Source organism: Anomaloglossus baeobatrachus, chromosome 3, assembly GCF_048569485.1.
Source record: "Anomaloglossus baeobatrachus isolate aAnoBae1 chromosome 3, aAnoBae1.hap1, whole genome shotgun sequence".
In the NCBI taxonomy this organism is placed as follows: Eukaryota; Metazoa; Chordata; class Amphibia; order Anura; family Aromobatidae; genus Anomaloglossus; species Anomaloglossus baeobatrachus.
The window spans coordinates 361,288,089-361,302,628 of NC_134355.1; the positions used below are offsets into that span (position 1 = coordinate 361,288,089).

General features: G+C 46.5%; 1 protein-coding gene across 5 annotated transcripts in view; it reads right to left on the reverse strand.

The window, feature by feature from the left end:
* ANKRD6 (ankyrin repeat domain 6) overlaps positions 1-14,540 on the reverse strand; it is a 296,026-nt gene that overhangs the window by 34,509 nt on the left and 246,977 nt on the right. The window lies entirely within an intron of this gene.

Below are 14,540 nucleotides of genomic sequence, written 5' to 3' on the forward strand. Positions count from 1 at the left end.
TGTGCAGCAGGGGCTGGTGGCTGTGTGGGAGACTTTAACCCATAGAGTGCTGGAGGGTCTGGAGTGTGTGCCTTGCAAAAGAGGCCCTGCAGATTCTTCCTGACACATGAAAACAAATAAGTGGCACATATTGAAGTCCACACGCTGCGCAGGCCTGCATCATCCTGATAAATACACCCTGAGTGCTGTGCTGTGCTGCCCTGGGACTCCCTTCATTCTTATTATCCACCATATAAGTGGCTGTTTTCCGGCTCTCTGGACGTGGTGAGGAAGTGGAGACAGACATATTACTAAATATACATTATAAAGGCACAGATTCAGACGCACGGGGGCACGATAAGAGAGGGGTGCAGAATCAGCAAATCCCCAGTGTATCAATATGAGTCCTCCTAAACAAAGTGGAGCTATTGACAAACTTAAGGAGTTCGCAAGGGGTGGTCAGGCAGATGCCCCTAAAGCCAAGAGAAATGCCACCCCAAACGGTCAGGCACTATTGGATGACGGGTCAGAGGATAAAGGGGATTTAACCCTGAGGCAGGTGTATGACCAATTTCTACAAGCAACAGCTCCCTCACAGGGAAAATTGAGCAGGTACATTCAGAGGTGGGCCTCCTGCGTCAGGACATGCAATCCTTGAGGGCCCGAACAGCGGAAGTCGAGACGCGAGTGTGTGAACTTGAGGATCAAACTGTAACACTCAAAACAAAAATGACCACAATGGCCGGATCGGCAAATGCATGGCGCCAGAAAGCAGACGATCTGGAGAACCGCATGCGTCGAAACAATATACGAATCATAGGACTGCCAGAGCGCTCGGAAGGTCAGCATCCGGAACAATTCCTGGAGGAGTGGCTGAAATGTAATCTCGGAGATGAGTTCTCCTCGACATTTGCGGTGGAGAGGGCGCACAGAGTTCCAACGAGGCCTCCTATTCCAGGCGCGCCACCACGTCCCTTTTTAGCAAGGATGCTCAACTGCAGAGATAGAGACACAGCACTCCGTCTGGCCCGACAGAAGAGCCCACTCAAGTTCAATAATGCTGCGCTCTCGATCTTTCCGGACTTTTCGGTGGACCTCCAGAAACAGAGGGCCCACTTCATGGAGGTGAAGAAGAAATTAAGGGAGCGGAACATCATCTACTCTATGCTGTATCCTGCCCGGCTCCGCATAGTGCATGAAGGGTCGCCTCTGTTTTTTGCTACACCTGCTGATGCTGAGGACTGGCTACAGGTACATCCGAAACCTAAGGGGCAGAAGCAATGAGATTACTTTCCTAGGTGACATTTTCTGTACCCACTGGCGACCCTCTTCTTCCATGGTTGCTTGAAGCCCCCTTTGGAGACAGATGGGACTTCCCCGTGCCTCAAGTGATGGAGGAATTGGCCAGGAATTGGTTCTTGTGAAATGGGAGCCCTATCTTGTGCACCCTTATACCACCTATACCAGGACACTGTATTCAGTGGTGGTATCCCCATTGATGTTTGAAATGTTTTACAGGACTTATCGGAAAGGTCCTGAAGTTCGATATTGGTTCTTTATGTTTACAGCTGCAATTGCATTAACTTTATTTCTTTGCAGGGACAGGCTTATTACTGTTGGAGGGTTAACCACACTTACTTGCAGGGCAGAAAGCGTCTTATACCTGGGATCCTGGTTCTATAAAAAGATGTATGTAATATGGGGTCGGAGCTAATATTTATGACCTGGAATGTCAGAGGCCTTAAATCGCCCAAAAAAACGTATTAAGGTATTCTCCCAAATTAAGCAAGTCAAGGCCCAACTGGTGGTACTGGTAGAGACTCACCTCACACGGGACACAGCCAGACTAGTAAACAAACCGTGGGTACAATGGTCGGCACATGTGTTCCACACCAGCTACTCCAGGGGTGTCTCTCTATTGGTCCATAGACATATCCGTTGGGAAGTGAAGGTGGTGAGGCGTGACCCGGAGGGGCGATTTGTGTTTATATATGCGTCCATAAACTCTAGAGATTATGTGCTATTATGTATTTACAACCCCCCGCCAGCTCGCATATCCATTCTTAAACAAGCACTGAGCTTTGCCCTCAATTATCCAGATGCGTATGTGTTATGTATGGGGGATTTTAATCTTGTGATGAATGAGGAGCAGGACAGGTTTCGGATGGATGGAGGGGGACAACATTCGGCCACACACTTGACTGATTTGCAGCAATGCGCGGAGGGAGGAGGGTGGATTGACCTTTGGCGACTCCGGCATCCTAACACCCGAGAATATACATGTCATTCTTCTACTAGACGCACGCTGTCCCGACTGGATTATATTTTTGGGTCGAGCAATATCGCAACCTGGGTGGATGACGTGGTACACGGGGTCAGGGGCATATCAGATCACAGCCCAGTGATTCTTACTATGAAGACTAACCTAGGTGTTGGTAAACCCTTTTGGAGGTTAAACCCCTTTTGGCTGAAACTAATAGATCAAAGTGATAGAACTCTGACCCAAATAGAGGATTTCCTGGAAGCCCACCCTAAACCCTGGAATATTAACTTGGTGTGGGACACTCTTAAAGCCTACCTTAGAGGGTGTTTGTCTTCAACCATAACATATCTTAAAAGAGTGACTAGAACTGAGGATGATATAGTAGAGGGGAGACTTAGGGACTCAGAGGCAATATATATATCGGCCCCAACCGATGGAAATAGGGCGGCCTGGATGCAATCATATAGGTTATATATGCAGCACTCTGAGACCAAGTCCAAACGCAAATTGTTCTTTACCCGACAATCATATTTTGAGCTTGGAAATCAATCCAGTAAATTATTGGCATATATGGTTAGGCAACACAACACTTCAAATACAATATTGGGTATACGGAGGATGGATGGCTCAATAGCTACATCCCCTGAGAATATTTTAGAGTGCTTTTGTGAATACTATAAAACCCTATACACATCTAGAAATCCTCATGGAGTTCAAAGTTGCATGATATATTTGTCAGATTTGGAGTTTCCCACTTTGAGTGGATCACAACGGGAGTCTCTGGAGGCGGACATCACACTGGATGAAGTGATTACTGCCATCTCGGATATGGCTAGGGGGAAATCTCCGGGTCCAGATGGCCTTCCCATAGAATTCTATAGTAAATATTGTGACGTATTGGCCCCGATTCTTTTAGAGGTTTTCTCACATTTTTCAGCCGGCGACTCTCTACCTGCCTCCTTATACGAAGCACATATAGTCGTGCTGAGGAAGGAGGGTAAAGACCCACTAGACTGTGGTTCATACCGTCCTATATCCCTAGTTAATGTGGATTACAAGATCTTTACCAAAATACTGGCGTCCAGGCTAAAGCCCGCTACACACGCTTCAATATATCTCACAATCCGTCGTTGGGGTCAAGTTGTAAGTGACGCACATCCGGCATCGTTTGTGACGTATCTGCGTGTGACAGCTACATGCGATCAGGATTGAACGCAAAACCGTTGATCGCAAACACATCGTATCATTCTCTAGAATTGAGCGTTTTGTTGCAAGAACCTAGTCAATTGTAACGTGTGACATCCCTCATACGATTTTGTTGTCTGATGCTATGTGCGCAGGTGTGCGCTCTGCACCGCAGCGTAAAAAAGGTCTGCTTCAGAGCGCAGCTAAAAAGCTGCGTTCTGAAGCGCCTCACAATGTCTGTCATGCACTAATCTCTGTCAGTCAGTCACTATCTCTGTCCCTCACTCTCTGTCCATGTCAGTCTATCCCCCTCTCTCATATACTCACCGATCCCCGATCCCTGGCGCTGCACGGCATTCACACTGCTCCGGCGGCTTTTACTGTTTTGAAAAAGCCGGCCGCCCATTAAACAATCTCCTATTCCCTGCTTTCCCCGCCCACCGGCGCCTATGATTGGTTACAGTGAGACACGCCCCCACTCTGAGTGACAGGTGTCACACTGCACCCAATCACAGCAGCCGGTGGGCGTGTCTATACTGTGTAGTGAAATAAATAATTAAATAATTAAAAAAAACGGCGTGCGGTTCCCCCCATTTTTAAAACCAGCCAGATAAAGCCATACGGCTGAAGGCTGGTATTCTCAGGATGGGGAGCTCCACGTTATGGGGAGCCCCCCACCCTAACAATATCAGCCAACAGCCGCCCAGAATTGCCGCATACATTAGATGCGGCTGTTCTGGGACTGTACCCGGCTCTTCCCGATTTGCCCTGGTGCGTTGGCAAATCGGGGTAATAAGGAGTTATTGGCAGCCCATAGCTGCCAATAAGTCCTAGATTAATCATGTTAGGCGTCTATGAGACACCTTCCATGATTAATCTGTAAGTTACAGTAAATAAACACACACACACCCGAAAAAATCCTTTATTAGAAATAAAAACACACACATATACCCTGGTTCACCACTTTAATCAGCCCCAAAAAGCCCTCCTTGTCCGGCGTAATCCAGGATGATCCAGCGTCGCTTCCACCGCAGCTGCATGGAGGTGACCGGAGCCGCAGCAGACACAGCCGCTCCGGTCACCTCCATGCAGCAAATGAACACAGCCGCGCGATCAGCTGAGCTATCACTGAGGTTACCCGCGGCCACCGGTGGATGCAGCGGTGGCCGCGGGTAACCTCAGTGACAGCAGCTGATCGCGCGGCTGTGTTCATTTGCTGCATGGAGGTGACCGGAGCGGCTGTGTCTGCTGCGGCTCCGGTCACCTCCATGCAGCTGCGGTGGAAGCAACGCTGGATCATCCTGGATTACGCCGGACAAGGAGGGCTTTTTGGGGCTGATTAAAGTGGTGAACCAGGGTATATGTGTGTGTTTTTATTTCTAATAAAGGATTTTTTCAGGTGTGTGTGTTTATTTACTGTAACTTACAGATTAATCATGGAAGGTGTCTCATAGACGCCTAACATGATTAATCTAGGACTTATTGGCAGCTATGGGCTGCCAATAACTCCTTATTACCCCGATTTGCCAACGCACCAGGGTAAATCGGGAAGAGCCGGGTACAGTCCCAGAACAGCCGCATCTAATGTATGCGGCAATTCTGGGCGGCTGTTGGCTGATATTGTTAGGGTGGGGGGCTCCCCATAACGTGGAGCTCCCCATCCTGAGAATACCAGCCTTCAGCCGTATGGCTTTATCTGGCTGGTTTTAAAAATGGGGGGAACCGCACGCCGTTTTTTTTAATTATTTAATTATTTATTTCACTACACAGTATAGACACGCCCACCGGCTGCTGTGATTGGGTGCAGTGTGACACCTGTCACTCAGAGTGGGGGCGTGTCTCACTGTAACCAATCATAGGCGCCGGTGGGCGGGGAAAGCAGGGAATACGAAATTGTTTAATGGGCGGCCGGCTTTCTCAAAACAGTAAAAGCCGCCGGAGCAGTGTGAATGCCGTGCAGAGCCGGGGATCGGGGATTGGTGAGTATGAGAGAGGGCTGCTAACTTCAGTTACTCAGGAGATTAGCGGTCACCGGTGAGTCTTCACTGGTGACCGCTAATCAGGACGCGGCACAGACAGAGCCGCAGCATCACAATGAAGTCGGGTGAGGTTCACCCGAGTTCATTCTGACAGTGCGGCTCTGTCTGTGTCTGCTGTCATCTGCCATTCAGCTCTGCTACATGGCTGTCTGTGTCTGCTGTTAGCGGCCATGTAGCAGAGCTGAATGGCAGATGACATAGTAAAAACGCATCCCACATTACACACGCTTGGCAAGTCAATAAATAAAAAAAAAAAAAAAGGTGCCCAATGCATACGTCAAAGAACACATGATCTAAAGGATCGCACACACAATTGACCAATTTAACATAGACTACTAACGCTCGTGTGACAGCAAATGAACGACCAACGTGAAATCTCATAGATCCCGTATGCAACCTGGGCGTGTCACATCGCAAATGCGATTGTACAACTAATTGCAACGTGTAAAGTGGGCTTTAATTCAGTCATATTGAGTATAGTTCACCCAGATCAAACCGGATTTATGCCTGGGAAAAACACCTCTATAAATATAAGACGGGTCCAGTCCATAGTGCAATATAGCACACTGGTCCAGGAGAACGAGTGGGTCTTGGCCTCGCTGGACGCGGCCAAGGCATTTGACTAAATTCAGTAACTGGATTCATATGTTGTATAGGTCCCCGACAGCCAGGATACTAGTCAATGGTGCTATGTCTACACCCTTCTCATTGAACCGGGCCACAAGACAGGGATGCCCTCTGTCTCCAGCATTGTTTGCACTAGTTATTGAAGCTTTGGCAATTAGAATCCGCTCTCATCCACAGATCACTGGAATCACTATAGCCGACCGCACAGATCAAATAGGATTGTATGCGGATGACATGGTTGTCTTCTTAGATCGAGTGCAAGAGACTCTACCGGTGGTTATAGACACTATAGACAAATTTGGGGAGTTTTCGGGACTACGCATCAACTGGGATAAGTCTGCTTTGATGCTATTAATGAACGGGTCTGGAATTTCAATGGAGGGTAGGTCACCTTTGCAAGTGGTAACTAGCTTTAAATACCTGGGAATACACATACAGAAAGACCATACACTAGACCTGCAGACGAGTATAACACCACTTCTGGAACACGTTAAACTTAAATATAACTTGTGGAGCAAGCTACTCCTGTCAGTGGTTGGCAGAATAAATTTAATCAAAATGATATTACTTCCAAAGCTTAGTTATACACTACAACATAGTGCAGTATCAGTACCCAATTCCTTCTTCTCAATGTTGAACTCGCTTACTACCTCTTTCATATGGGGGAAATCCAGACCCAAACTTCGGTTATCAATTTTACAGAGATCCAAAAGACTGGGAGGGATGGCTTTACCGGAGTTCTTCCTCTACTACCTCGCGGGACAGCTTAGGGCACTAGAGACTTGGATGCCTGGATGTCAGCCGCCAAACTCTGAGAGTCACTTGGCACACGCGGCTGGGACTGATTGTTTAGTGGGTTTTCTGGAATCAGATGGACTGAGAACACCACGGCAATTACCCCTCCTCAGGTTGGCAAGATTAGTCTGGCGACAAGCCAAGAGGGTGGTACACTTCGAAGGGGTGGTGGCGGAACTCCCATTATGGGGGAATAGCCACTTCCATACTCTGAGAGATCACCACTCGGCGCAATTCTGGGCCACTCACAGCATCAGTGCATTAGGTGATCTTTTTGTCCCGGGAACCACAACCTTCAAGTCCTTTGAACAAGTCCAGATTGAATATAATGTTCCAAGATCACAGTTTTTTAGATACCTGCAGATTCGCACAGCGATTCAATCCCACATACAGAAAATTGGAGTGAGGAAATTGATATCATCACTTCCTATGATAGGTATTCTAAAATCACAAGGACCTCGAGGCCTCATCTCAGCTATATATACTTACCTGTTGTCGGTGGGGGTGGAGTCGGACCCCTTGCCAGCCCAGGATAGATGGAAATCTCTAATTCCCTCTCTACAGGGAGAGGAATGGGAAGAGATATTGGAATCTCCGACTGCGGTATCCCCATCAGTTAATAAGTTGATTCAATGCTACATTGTCCACCAGGCATACCTTACTCCAACTCGATTATTTAGTATGGGCCGTTCTCGTACATCGGAGTGCCCGAGGTGTCGTCTCTCAGGGGCAAATTTTATACATATGATCTGGAGCTGTCCCAATATATCTTCGTACTGGCGGGGAGTGACATCTCTGCTGACATCGATTGTGTCGATTCCTGTTTTGTGTGACCCTTTGATATGCCTGTTTGGGGTGGTGGAGGAAGAGTCCTGGGATCATTACATGACAATATTCCTCAGAGAGGCATTGTTTCTGGCTAGGAAATTAATAGCTCTGAGGTGGATGGGAGATTCAAATCCAACTGTGCGGTCCTGGGTTAAACTAGTCAATGCAACCATATCTATGAGCGGGCGGTATATTATAATAGGGGGTGCCCGGGAAAATTTAACAAAATCTGGGGTTTGTGGAATTCTTCTCCAGACACACTTGCGGAGGTTTGAGGGAGATTATGCGAATAATGGTGGTTCCCGCTAGATGTTGGGATATGAAACACTGTCCAATGGTATATTGAGGTATAATAATGCAATGTGGCTGTTGTTGTTCTTTCTTTTCTCCTTTTTCTCTTCCTTTTTCTATCTTGTTTTCAAAATATGGTCATGCTGATAGAGCTGGTCTTAAGCCCGCTACACACGCTTCAATATATCTCACAATCCGTCGTTGGGGTCAAGTTGTAAGTGACGCACATCCGGCATTGTTTGTGAGGTATCTGCGTGTGACAGCTACATGCGATCAGGATTGAACGCAAAACCGTTGATCGCAAACACATCGTATCATTCTCTAGAATTGAGCGTTTTGTTGCACGAACCTAGTCAATTGTAACGTGTGACATCCCTCATACGATTTTGTTGTCTGATGCTATGTGCGCAGGTGTGCGCTCTGCACCGCAGCTTAAAAAAGGTCTGCTTCAGAGCGCAGCTGAAAAGCTGCGTTCTGAAGCGCCTCACAATGTCTGTCATGCACTAATCTCTGTCAGTCCGTCACTATCTCTGTCCCTCACTCTCACTCCATGTCAGTCTATCCCCCTCTCTCATATACTCACCGATCCCCGATCCCTGGCGCTGCACGGCATTCACACTGCTCCGGCGGCTTTTACTGTTTTGAAAAAGCCGGCCGCCCATTAAACAATTTCGTATTCCCTGCTTTCCCCGCCCACCAGCGCCTATGATTGGTTACAGTGAGACACGCCCCCACTCTGAGTGACAGGTGTCACACTGCACCCAATCACAGCAGCCGGTGGGCGTGTCTATACTGTGTAGTGAAATAAATAATTAAATAATTAAAAAAAACGGCGTGCGGTTCCCCCCATTTTTAAAACCAGCCAGATAAAGCCATACGGCTGAAGGCTGGTATTCTCAGGATGGGGAGCTCCACGTTATGGGGAGCCCCCCACCCTAACAATATCAGCCAACAGCCGCCCAGAATTGCCGCATACATTATATGCGACAGTTCTGGGACTGTACCCGGCTCTTCCCGATTTACCCTGGTGCGTTGGCAAATCGGGGTAATAAGGAGTTATTGGCAGCCCATAGCTGCCAATAAGTCCTAGATTAATCATGTCAGGCGTCTATGAGACACCCTCCATGATTAATCTGTAAGTTACAGTAAATAAACACACACCAGAAAAAATCCTTTATTAGAAATAAAAACACACACATATACCCTGGTTCACCACTTTAATCAGCCCCAAAAAGCCCTCCTTGTCCGGCGTAATCCAGGATGATCCAGCGTCGCTTCCACCGCAGCTGCATGGAGGTGACCGGAGCCGCAGCAGACACAGCCGCTCCGGTCACCTCCATGCAGCAAATGAAGACAGCCGTGCGATCAGCTGCTGTCACTGAGGTTACCCGCGGCCACCGGTGGATGCAGCGGTGGCCGCGGGTAACCTCAGTGACAGCAGCTGATCGCGCGGCTGTGTTCATTTGCTGCGTGGAGGTGACCGGAGCGGCTGTGTCTGCTGCGGCTCCGGTCACCTCCATGCAGCTGCGGTGGAAGCGACGCTGGATCATCCTGGATTACGCCGGACAAGGAGGGCTTTTTGGGGCTGATTAAAGTGGTGAACCAGGGTATATGTGTGTGTTTTTATTTCTAATAAAGGATTTTTTCTGGTGTGTGTGTTTATTTACTGTAACTTACAGATTAATCATGGAGGGTGTCTCATAGACGCCTGACATGATTAATCTAGGACTTATTGGCAGCTATGGGCTGCCAATAACTTCTTATTACCCCGATTTGCCAACGCACCAGGGTAAATCGGGAAGAGCCGGGTACAGTCCCAGAACTGTCGCATATAATGTATGCGGCAATTCTGGGCGGCTGTTGGCTGATATTGTTAGGGTGGGGGGCTCCCCATAACGTGGAGCTCCCCATCCTGAGAATACCAGCCTTCAGCCGTATGGCTTTATCTGGCTGGTTTTAAAAATGGGGGGAACCGCACGCCGGTTTTTTTAATTATTTAATTATTTATTTCACTACACAGTATAGACACGCCCACCGGCTGCTGTGATTGGGTGCAGTGTGACACCTGTCACTCAGAGTGGGGGCGTGTCTCACTGTAACCAATCATAGGCGCTGGTGGGCGGGGAAAGCAGGGAATACGAAATTGTTTAATGGGCGGCCGGCTTTTTCAAAACAGTAAAAGCCGCCGGAGCAGTGAGAAAGCCGTGCAGCGCCGGGGATCGGGGATTGGTGAGTATATGAGAGAGGGCTGCTAACTTCAGTTACTCAGGAGTTTAGCGGTCACCGGTGAGTCTTCACTGGTGACCGCTAATCAGGACGCGACACAGACAGAGCCGCAGCATCACAATGAAGTCGGGTGAAGTTCACCCGAGTTCATTCTGACAGTGCGGCTCTGTCTGTGTCTGCTGTCATCTGCCATTCAGCTCTGCTACATGGCTGTCTGTGTCTGCTGTTAGCGGCCATGTAGCAGAGCTGAATGGCAGATGACATAGTAAAAACGCATCCCTACACATTACACACGCTTGGCAAGTCAATAAATAAAAAAAAAAAAAAGTGCTCAATGCATACGTCACAGAACACATGATCTAAAGGATCGCACACAAAATTGACCAATTTAACATAGACTACTAACGCTCGTGTGACAGCAAATGAACGACCAACGTGAAATCTCATAGATCCCGTATGCAACCTGGGCGTGTCACATTGCAAATGCGATTGTACAACTAATTGCAACGTGTAAAGTGGGCTTTAGGCTCAATATAAAATTAGATATATATGCAAATGATAAGACGTTTGGATAATAACATTGTTCTATGTTAAGTGCTAAAGATATTATGGACTTTATATGACTGTTCATTGTTATATTTAAATATTACTTTCTATATACTGAGCTATCTTTATATGGCAAATGTCAGTTGTACCATGTTTGAAATTGTTAATAAAACGAAGTTAAAAAAAACCAAACTAGGCAGCTGGGAATTGGAATCCGCAGCACAGGTTGGCCCGAGGTTTCTGGGCCCCTCTGCTGCGAATTGCAGTCCGCAGCCGCCCCAGAAAATGGCGCTTTCATAGAAGCGCAATCATCTGGCGCTGTATCCAACTCTTCCAGCAGCCCTGAAGCCAGGTGGCTTGCTGGGTAATAATGGGTTAATACTAGCTTTGTTTTACTAGTTAGTATTAAGCCAGAGATTCTTAATGTCAGGCAAGTTTGACCCGGCCATTAAGAATCTCCAATAAAGGGTTAAAAAAAAAAAGACACCACACAGAGAAAAAATACTAAATAAATACACAGACACACTTAGAGACTCCATGTTTATTACTCCCTCCCATCCCTCCACGATCCTGGTCTTCTGTCTTCTTTCTCCTTCAAACCATGCAGCTCTGCTACATCAGACAGCACTGCATGGGAGGAAGACGCTGCTGCTACGTGAAGTCTAATCACTCAGTGAGAGTGAGCAGAGGCTGCGGGCTGTAAGCGGTGACGTCACCGCTGCCACCGTTACTATAACAACGGCAATCTCCAATCACGTGATTCCCGGTGCCGCTATTTATTGACTGTGGCAGTCAGTCCCTGCATGTGGGCTGACTCTGTAAAGAGCGCCCACATGCAAGAACGGGGAAGCAGACCATGTGCCAGAGCATTTTGCCAGTACACGGAGATGCTCAAACTAGCACCACGTACCGGAGAGATGCACTGACAGGACCTAGCATGACGTCTAGCCATGTGACCAGTCTGTAGCCAGTGAGATAATAGACACGTGACAGGTCACATGCTATTTTAGCGTCACGATAGGTCCTATCATTAGTGCTGGTTACCGGGAGGATGCAGAGATTATCGGAAGGAAAAGCGGCGGGAGACCGAGTGCAGGACGTGTCGCGGGGACCTGTAATGTAATGGCAATGTTTATTAACTGTATGTGTACATGTATAATGTGTTTTTATGTGTTTGTGTTTGCCTGCCATTGTTTTCAATGGGGTTTGAGGGAGTTCGTCGAACATTCGTCGAACGGAGCCTCCGTTCGACGAACCGAACTCGAACGCTAGGGGAGTGGCTCATCTCTATATATTATACAGAGTCATTACACACAGAGTGATCTATTTCAAGTGTTTATTTCTGTTAGTGTTAATAATTATGGCTTACAGCCAACGAAAATCCAAAAGTCATTATCTCCGAAAATTAGAATATTATAGTCATATGAAAAAGTTTGGGCACCCCCATTAATGTAACCTTTTTTCTTTATAACAATTTGGGTTTTTGCAACAGCTATTTCAGTTTCATATATCTAATAACTGATGGACTGAGTAATATTTCTGGATTGAAATGAGGTTTATTGTACTAACAGAAAATGTGCAATCCGCATTTAAACAAAATTTGACAGGTGCATAAGTATAGGGCACCTCAACATAAAAGTGACATTAATATTTTGTAGATAATTCTTTTGCAAAACTAACAGCCTCTAGTCGCTTCCTGTAGCTTTTAATGAGTTCCTGGATCCTGGATGAAGGTATATTTGACCATTCCTGTTTACAAAACAATTCCACTTCAGTTAAGTTTGATGGTTGCCGTGCATGGACAGTACGCTTCAAATCATCCCACAAATTTTCAATGATATTCAGGTCTGGGGACTGGGATGGCCATTCCAGAACATTGTAATTGTTCCTCTGCATGAATGCCTGAGTAGATTTGAAGCAGTGTTTTGGATCATTGTCTTGCTGAAATATCCATCCCCTGCGTAACTTCAACTTCGTCACTGATTCTTGCACATTATTGTCCAGAATCTGCTGATACTGAGTTGAATCCATGCGACCCTCAACTTTAACAAGATTCCCGATGCCGGCATTGGCCACACAGCCCCAAAGCTTGATGGAACCTCCACCAAATTTTACTGTGGGTAGCAAGTGCTTTTCTTGGAATGCCGTGCTTTTTTGCCTCCATGCATAACACCTTTTTGTATGACCAAACAACTCAATCTTTGTTTCATCAGTCCACAGGACCTTCTTCCAAAATGTAACTGGCTTGTCCAAATGTGCTTTTGCATACGTCAGGCGACTCTGTTTGTGGCGTGCTTGCAGAAAGGGCTTCTTTCGCATCACTCTCCCATACAGCTTCTCCTTGTGCAACGTCCGCGGTATTGTTGACCGATGCACATTGACACCATCTGCAGCAAGATGATGCTGCAGGTCTTTGGAGGTGGTCTGTGAATTGTCCTTGACTGTTCTCACCATTCTTCTTCTCTGCCTTTCTGATATTTTTCTTGGCCTGCCACTTCAGGGCTTAACAAGAACTGTACCTGTGTTCTTCCATTTCCTTACTTTGTTCCTCACAGTGGAAACTGACAGTTTAAATCTCTCAGACAACTTTTTGTATCCTTCCCCTGAACAACTGTGTTGAATAATCTTTGTTTTCAGATCATTTGAGAGTTGTTTTGAGGAGCCCATGATGCCACTCTTCATAAGAGATTCAAATAGGAGAACAACTTGCAAGTGGCCACCTTAAATACCTTTTCTCATGATTGGATACACCTGCCTATGAAGTTCAAAGCTCAATGAGGTTACAAAACCAATTTAGTGGTTTAGTAAGTTAGTAAAAAGTAGTTAGGAGTGTTCAAATCAAGAAATTGATAAGGGTGCCCATACTTTTGCACCGGTCAAATTTTGTTTAAATGCGGATTGCACATTTTCTGTTAGTATCATAAACCTCATTTCAATCCAGAAATATTACTCAGTCCATCAGTTATTAGATATATGAAACTGAAATAGCTGTTGCAAAAACCCAAATTGTTATAAAGAAAAAAGGTTAACATTAATAGGGGTGCCCAAACTTTTTCATATGACTGTATATAAGACTAACTGAAAAAATGATTTTATACTCAGAAATGTTGGCCTACTGAAAAGTATGTACAGTAAATGCACTCAATACTTGGTCGGGGCTCTTTTACATGAATTACTGCAGCAATGTGGCGTGGCATGGAGGCGATCAGCCTGTGGCACTGCTGAGGTGTTATGGAAGCCCAGGTTGCATTCATAGCAGGCTTCAGCTTGTCTGCATTGTTGGGTCTGTTGTCTCTCATCTTTCTCTTGACAATACCCCAAACATTCTCTATGGGGCTTAGGTCAGGCGAGTTTGCTGGCCAATCAAGCACAGTGATACTGTGGTAATTAAACCAGGTATTGGTACTTTTGGCAGTGTGGACAGGCACCAAGTCCTGCTGGAAAATGAAATTTCCATCTCCAAAAAGCTTGTCGGCAGAGAAAAGCATGAAGTGCTCCAAAATTTCCTGGTAGACGGCTGTACTTTGGTTTGGATAAAACACAGTTAACATACACCAGCAGACGACATGGCTCCCCAAACCATCACTGATTGAGGAAACTTCCCAATAGACCTCAAGCAGCTTGGATTGTGGCCTCTCCAATCTTGCTATAGACTCTGGGACCTTGATTTAAAAAAGAACTGCAAAATTTACTTTCATCTGAAAACAACACCTTGGACCACTGAGCAACAGTCCAGTTATTTTTTTCCTTGGCCCAGGTAA